The sequence below is a fragment of the Chinchilla lanigera genome, unplaced genomic scaffold, assembly GCF_000276665.1.
Source record: "Chinchilla lanigera isolate Chin_1 unplaced genomic scaffold, ChiLan1.0 scaffold00014, whole genome shotgun sequence".
NCBI lineage: Eukaryota > Metazoa > Chordata > Mammalia > Rodentia > Chinchillidae > Chinchilla > Chinchilla lanigera.
The window spans coordinates 11,761,332-11,769,895 of NW_004955415.1; positions in this window are offsets into that span (position 1 = coordinate 11,761,332).

Consider the following 8,564-nt stretch of genomic DNA (forward strand, 5'->3'; position numbering starts at 1 on the left):
TGCCTACTTCAGCATTTATAGCATTCTCACTGAGCAGCTATAGGCTTTTCATGATTCTGTTAGCAGAATGGATGTTTTCACTTCTCCTCACATTCAAAAATCCACTGGCAGTCTTTAACAGATGCAGCAGCTGAGAGAATTCTCCACTTACTTGAAGCACTGTTCACTGTGAAGAAAAGCACCTCAAATTCTTGACTTTTAAAATAATCCATTGAACGAAACCTGCTTATCTCTTGTTTGTCGTTTTCTTCTCTTTATTGTTTGTTTGAGACAAGGTCTGGCTATGTTGTTCAGCCTGGCCCTGAACGCTCTCAACTTGCAGGGATCCTCCAACCTCGGCTTCCCAAGTGCTGTGATTTCAGCATGCGCCGCCACGCCCTGCCTGCCTTCCCCTCCTTCACTTTCTTTTTGGTTTCCCTTTTTCTCTTCCACTTTTTTAACCGTTAAAGAGGTTAATGGGTTTCATTTTGGCAGATTCATAATGCAGATTTGTACTTTGATCATTTTCACACACACACCCCATAACCCTCCAGGCCACACCCTCCACCTAGTTTCACATTTGAGGGGTTCAAGGTATATATTTTGCTCATATCCATCCCCTCTATTACCCACCTTACCCCCCCATTCTCGTCTTATCTAATAATAGTCTCCCGTCTACTTTTTTTGTGATCTTTTTTAGATTCCACATCATAGTTCTCAACATCAGTTTAGTAATAAGTTTATACAAATAGAAAGAGGAAATATTTGTCCTCTGTACTATAAGGTATAGTTATAACAATATATATAACTCCTACTATAACAATAGGAGCCTGGCGTGGTGGCACATGCCTGTAATCCCAGTACTCAGGAGGCTGAGGCAGGAGGATCGTTGGGAGTTCGAGACCAGCCAGGGCTACAAAGTGAGCTCAAGGCCAGCCTGAACTGCATAGCGAGACCCTGCCTCAAAAAGACCAACAAAACAAAAACAATAGGAGTATTCCTTTGCCAAAAGACTAAAAGTTCAGGCTGGGCATGGTGGTGAACACCTGTAACCCCAGCACTCAGGAGACTGAGGCAGGAGGATTGTTGCGAGTTCAACACTAGTCTGGGCTACAAAGTGAGCTCAAGCCCAGCCTGAACTGCATAGTGAGACCCTGTCTCAAAAAGACAAAAAAAAAAAAAAAAAAAAAAAGAACTAGACAGAGATCAGAATCAAAACACAAATCACCTAAGAAAAAGACTGGGAATGGGCTGGAGAGTTAGCTCAGTGGCACAGCACCTGTCTGGCAAGCACAAGGTCGTGAGTTCGATTCCTGGTACCAGAAAAAAAAAACTATTAAAAAAAAAAAAAAAAAAGAAAAAGACTGGGAAGGATTCTGGTAATTAGGATACTTCTGGCAGTGACCTGAGGTGGGAATTAGAAAAGCAGAGATGAACCCTTTTGGAGCAACTGGACAATGATCATAAATTATAGCAAATATATGTTTACAGTATGATTTAAAGTCTAATGCAGGCCAGGGGCTATATTTTAAGTTCAGTTTAAGTTACACTGGCTTTTAACTATATCACAGGAAAGAAGTACATGTAAGTATTGTTATTGTGGACTTTATAAAAGCAAAGGAAATTGAAAATAACTTGATTCTGTATCAGGAATCATATTTTCCTACAATCATAACTGACCTTCTGTGACCGTTTCACAGGACACGTCAGGATAGGTTAAAGGTGGCAATTTACTGATAACTGCAGGTGTCTCTACTTTCTTCTAAAGTCTAAGTCATGAGGTGATTTACTTTGTAGAAGTTGGATTTTAAAGATATAATGAAAAAAATTTGATAATATAGTAGTACAAAAAAAGCATCAGCGTCCAATAAAACTGCTTTTTTGTGCACTACACGACTGGTTAAAGCCAATGTGATCTTTTATGGTGAGCGCCTAAAAAATGAGTGTTTTTGATGGAAACTTGGTGTGGATGCTAGCCACCATTATTTTTTATGGAACATCAGAATACATTTTTAAAAGGCTACTATGAGGGCATTGTTTTGAGCATCTATTTTGAGGTGATGTTTTAAAAAGTTAACATCAAATCACATTGTAGCCAGGTGTGGTGGCGCATGCCTGTAATCCCAGCACTTGGGAGGCTGAGGCAGGAGGATCATTGGGAGTTCTAGACCAGTCTGGGCTACAAAGTGAGCCCAAGGCCAGCCTGAACTGCATAGAGAGACCTTGTCTCAAAAAGCCAAAAATAAATAAATAAATATAAATTAAAATTTTAAAAATCAAATTGTAAATTAGTTTAAATCCGTTGCCCTAAGAACCTACTAAAGAATGTGCCACCAGACTTTGAAGTGACAGTTTCAATTTCCTTAGTATCCTTGTCTAAAGGGAGAAAAATCAGCGTTGACTTAAAAAAAGATGTAAATGGAATGCAGCCTGTAACTGCAAGGAATTTTATAAGCCACATCTGCAAAATAATGATGGAGTATTAAGCAGAACCAAATCACCGAGGAAATAGAATGAAAGAGGTATGTAATTTAGATATTTATAGTTTATTTCAGATAAACAATACATGTGTTTTTAGTATAAATATGTCCTGCAGGGAGTATTTTACTTTGATCTCATTGTGTGTGTGCATGCCAAATAAAAATTCAAATTTCACTGGGCATCCTGTATCTTTATTAATTAAATCTGGAAACTACTCCCCCCCTCCCCGTCCCTGTGCTTCAGTGCCTTGGTTCATGCCTAGCTGCCATGCCCCCCTCCTCCTCTTCAAGATCAAGTCCTAATTTCTTCAAGCCCACCTGAAAGCCCTAGAAATAATAATAGTGATCCCTCAGTGAGGGTTAACTGTGCAGGGCAGTGCTCTAAGCACCTTAGTGGGACAGAAGACATCATTTACTCCTCACTAAGGCTATTATTCTTGATTCTGTAGTGCAAACTATAAGGGAGTTATGATTTTCCTCCCTACCAATGAATCAAACGGGGTGCAAGGAAATTAGATAACTTACCAGGAGTTACACCATCCATATGGTAGAGCTGGGATTCAAAACCTGGCAGCGTGGCTCTGGAGTCCTTTCTGTACACACCATCGCATCTGTCCTGCTCCGCTCCAAGTGGCCTCTTCAGGCTCTGACCCATTTTCCCATTTAACACTTGAACCTTGCAATCAAGGACTTATACTGTCTTTCGCTTGTGATGGAACCTAAAAGAACTAAATTTGTTCTTATGTCCCCACTGAAAAAGAATTCTGCAGTAGCCAAGGGTTTGAAGCCACTTTAGCACCCATCTACAGATGAAGAGATAAAGAAAACTTGGTAGAAGGCAAAACTAAGCCAGGCGTGGTGGGGTATGTCTGCAACCCCAGCACTCTCATATCCACACCCAGCTGGGGGTCTCAGTCTAACAAGACGAAGACGTTCTGCAGATTGGCTATATAACATTGTGAGTAATCTTAACACTACTGAACTGTAGATTGCAAGCTTCATATTATGTTTAGGGTTTTTTTCTTACTCAATTAGAAAAAAAATTCTGCTTCTACCCTCTCTCCTTGTAAGGAGTGTTTTGTTTTTTGTGTGTGTGTGACTTCAAGTGGGTTTTTGAATGGAGAGAGAGACAGAGACAGAGACAGAGACAGAGACGGAAAGAAAACTCAGGAGCCACACCAAGGTATTCTCAGGAACAGAACTGGTAGGGACTGACGGTGGGAAGGAGAAGAATGCAGGTGAACTGCGCAGAGGACAAGGGGGAACCCGCTTTGGCTGGGGTGTGGGTGTGGTGTTGAGGCAACAAATAATTTTTAGTTGGGAGTTGAGAATAAACAGCAAAGAAGGTCTGCTGATTAACAGCGAAAGAAATAAGGCACGGAGAATTTCAAGGGGTGTTCGAGCTCTGATTTAGGTCCTCTTGGACCTCCTTTTAGCAACAATAACAAAAATGTGATTGTTTTTATTTGCTGGGTTTCTTTCAATTTAATGTAATGAAAGGATAAGAATAATATTAGGTTAAGCCTATGTGATTGCTGACATTTAATAGCTTTTGATCCAGAAAAATGTCAATTTCATATGGTTTAATTTACTAAAAACTGGTTTTTCCATGGGATTACCATGTGACAGGACAGTTCCAAATGCTGAACATGTGCCAGCCCATTTGATCTTCAGAGCCGCCTCAGAAGTAGCCATTGTTGTCATACCTATTTTATAGTTGAGGAAGCTGAGGCACAGAGAAGCTAAGGAAAGTGTCCCAGCTAGCAGGCATGGTGGTGCAAGCCTATAACCTCAGCATTCTGGGAGGCAGTGGCTGTGGCCATTACTCTGGGTAATTCAGTGACTTCAAAATAAAAAAAAGCTTGGCAGGTAGTTAAGTGCATAAAACCCTGCGTTCAACCCCCAATACCAGAAGAAGAAGAAAAAACAAAGAAATTAAATGAAAAGAAAGAAAAAAGGAGAAAGAAAAAAATGTGAGAAAGTTTCTCAAGTAATAAGTCATTGATCTAGGACCTGAACCACATAGGGCTTTGGCTTTTATGTACAAAGTCCTGAGCTGAATGGTACAAGACACAATCTCTGTGAGATTCAGCTCATTAAAAAGAGTAAAGAAGGCCAGATGTGGTGGTGAATGCCTATAATCCCAGCACTCGGGAGGATGAGGCAGGAGGATCGCCATGAGTTTGTGGCCAGCCTGGGCCACATAGTGAGTTCAAGACCAGCCTGGACTGCACAGCAAGACCCTGTCTCAAAAAACTTCAAATAAAAAAGCCCCCAAAGGCCTCATGTGCTCACAGGGGCTTGGGGAAGGTGACTGGATCATGGGGTGCTGTACCCATGAGTGGAATTATCTACTGGTAGGTTCAGCCGCTGGTGGGTGAGGGCTGGTCAGAAAAGGCATCTCCCTGGGGGAGGGTATTAGCTCTCTCTTCTGTTCTCTCCCTTGCTCTCTCTGCTTCCTGATCGCAATGATAAGAGCAGCTTTACCTCTGCCCAGGCTCTTCCACCAGACTGCTCTGCCCTGAGCCAGCCAACCAAGAACTGAAAACATAAGTCAAAATAAACCCCTCATCCTTTAAGCTGTAGGTGCCTCGTTTGTCCCAGCCTTGAGAATGTGACTAAGACAGCCTTAAGAGATTAGAAGACAGAAACTGGTCAGAGGAAAGGCCCAGTGGCAGAGCTGTAGGAGAGCCCACCCACAGAGGGCGCTGTGCAGATGTGCACAGTAGGAAGTGGAGAATCCGCTGGTTCAGTGACTGCTCCTCCAGGCAGAAGGCAGTGGGGGCAGGAGTCAAATCTCCTGCACACCACCCTCTGCACTTGTGGGATTTTTCTGTATGTATTGGATATATTGCTGCATATCAAACCACTCCACACTTTAGCAGTTTGAAACAGCAAATGTTTATTATATCCCAGCTTCTGTGGGTCAGGAATTCAGGCACAATCTAATTGTTATGCTTGAGAGTCTTTCATGAAGTTTCATTTGAGATACTGGGCAAGGCACAGTCATCTGAAAGCCCAAGGAGGGAAATGAGATGTCATTCTGAGATGGCGTTTGTGGCTACAGGAAGGACATCTCATTTCCTCTCCACCTTGGCTTTTTCATAAGGCTCTTTGAGCTTCCCTTTGCATTGTGGGATGTCCCTGTGTATTGTGGGATGTCCCTGTGCATTGTGGGATGTCCCTATGCATTGTGGGATGTCCCTGTGCATTGTGGAATGGGTGTATTTGAGAGGATGAAGCATTAGAGGTCATTTTAGAGGCTGGCTATCATGTTGAGTTACTAAAATTCATCAACATTTAATCACTAGAGTCTGAAGGTCCACAAAGACATGTTTTGTTTACTACTACATCCTCAGAACCAAAAACAGTAAAGGTACATAATACAGGAAAGGCTCATTAAATAGTTTACAAATGAGTAAGAGAGATCACAAAGAAGAGGTGGCACTTGCGGGTTGGATAGACTCATAAAACAGACTGACTGAAGTTTTTAAAGCTTTCTTGTTTTAATAAGACCAAGTCATTCCTTTCATACACATACTAGGCAGAGAGTAAACAGTCCCCCATAATCCTACTGTACAAATCAAGAACCACAATAAACATACATGAAAATGGAGACAAACGCAGTAGTCTGAGGAGTCAATAGACAGTGACTGAAGACCCTGAGCCCAGTGCCCGGCTCAGAACAATTACTTTGGTCAAGTGCTAATTTTAGAGGTTAGTCTGTGTCTACGCAGACTGTATTTTCTGAAGATGGCCATACTTAAATATCTATATCATCCAGCATGCTCTTCTAAAAATCTTCCTGAACTCCTCACACAGAGAGATGGGGGTGTGTTCTTTTTTTTTTTTTTTTAATCTGGATGGGAGCTTGTGATCTCCCCAACCCACAGAGCACAGCAGAAGTGATGCTACCTGCCTTCTGAGGCTACACAGGAGACCACCTTAGGCCATGGGTGCCCCGCTGTGTGCTCACCCTTGCAACCAGGCCCCACGTTGCGAGGAAACACAGGCCACAAGGACAGGCCACATGTGAACTTTCTTGTGAGAGTGAGCACACATCGCCAGGCGTGACAGCGGGTGTGCTTTCCTGACCCCAGCCCCAGACCCTGCACCTTTCACCTGAAGTCCCAGGTATCACCCCTATTCTGCCTGTCTAAACTTCTAGCCCATGGGCGATAACACAATTATTTTAAGCCACCAGGTTTTGGGGTCATCTATTATGCAGCAATAGCTAATTAATAAAATACCCTTCCAGAATTTCTACTAGCTTCAAGGGGAATTTTTTTTTAAAAAGACATTTATTTATGTATTCACTCATTTATTCACCCAACTGTGTGACTCAAAATGATCCACAGTATTTGGGTTTCTCTCCAAACCCAGTGGACTAAGCTGGACGTCCTGGGCATGGAGACAGGGTGTTTTCCCAAAGCAAGGATGTATCAGAGGGTGTGAAAACATCTGTGCTTACAGAGCTGCAGGGTCGCCCCGTACGACGTCACAGTTCTTCTAAGTTGCCAACTGTAGTTCCGAGACAAGAGGCTGGGAGAGTGAGTGGGTAACAGTTTACATTGGTGTGGCATGGAAGGGACACAGACGGCAGGAGGTTTGGGACAGCCTGTCCTTGTGATTGGGGTGGGCCGTGAGGAGGGAACCAGGGGTGATCACGCCTGGCCATGAATTCCATGCTGTGCTAGCATTTCAAGTAATACAATGGCCGTGCGAGGACAGCGTTGCTCAATTGCCACCTAATTCTCATGTTTCGGATAAGAGAAGTGAGACCTGCAAAAACTGATCATTTGCTTGAGTTATTCCCTCAGGAAGCCGAGGCTGGTGAGATGGAGTTCAAGCCCGGCCTTTCTGATGAGTCCTGAGCTATGCAAGTCCAGTGCCTCCCGGCTTGAAAGGACTCTCACACAGGTCCCCCCAGAAGTGGCAACGCTGAAGATCCTGGCTCGATTTAAGCCACGCGAGTCATTCCCAAGAAGCTCATACGCAGCTGCTGCAGACCAGGTCTGTGTCAGCTCTTAGGTCTGGAGACTGGGGCTAAACAACCTGCAACCCTCACCCTGAGATGAGATTGCTATTCCACTTTTTGTGTGTGTGTGTGTGTGTGTGTGTGTGTGTGTGTGTGTGTGTGTGTGTGGTTTTTCTCCGGTACCGGGAACCGAACTCACGACCTTGCGCATGCCAGGCAGGCGCTTTTGCCGCTGAGCTAAATCCCCAGCCCCTGCTATTCCACTTTAAACATAGATTAAAAACTACGACAACACTGAGGGCAAAGAACAAGTCCTTAAAGTGTGATGGTATCGACTCCACCATCCCTGCTCTCACTGGGGATGAGATGGAGGAGATGAAGTCCGCCCCCATCAAGCAGGTCCGCAGCAGGAGCTGGGGCCAAGGGCCAGTGAGCCTGGGGCTGTCACAGCAAGCAGAGTCAAGAAAACCGCAGCTCTGGCCGCCCTGCTGATTGACAACTGCCCTGCCAGCGAGGACATCACTTGTTGACACAAAAACTGTCCAAAATCTGCTTGTCATAGCAATTTGTAGGCAATGTAAGCTAGGGTTAAAAGTATAGCTTTGGGATTTGGACAGATTTACCTGACCTGAAGTCTTGTGGAAGTTGCTTATGCCCCTGGCCAAGGTAATTTCTCTCTAAACCCGTTTCTCCACCTACAAGAACACCTCGTTTGAGTTAGTAGAGATTAAGTGAAAGAATGCTAGTCAAATTCTTGACTTTGGCTGTATGCATACATACACTTGCTCTGATTAACAGAGTAAGCATATAGAAAAATACTGAAAATGTACACTGCGGTTTTTTTTTTGTTGTTGTTGTTGTTGTTTGTTTTTTTTAGGTTTTTTGAAACAGGGCCTTGCTCTGTAATTCAGGCTGGCCTCGAATTCACAGCGATCCTTCTGCCTCAGCCTCCCCAGTGCTGGGATTACAGGCTTGCGCCACCAAGCTTGGCTGCAAAGTTTGATCTTAAAAACATCAAAACCCAATTATATTTAAATCAAGAAAGCGGCAGTATCTAGGCGAATAAATGACATAGGAACAAACTGTAGACAGTGCCAGGCCAATTCATTGCTCGCAATGAATTCCGC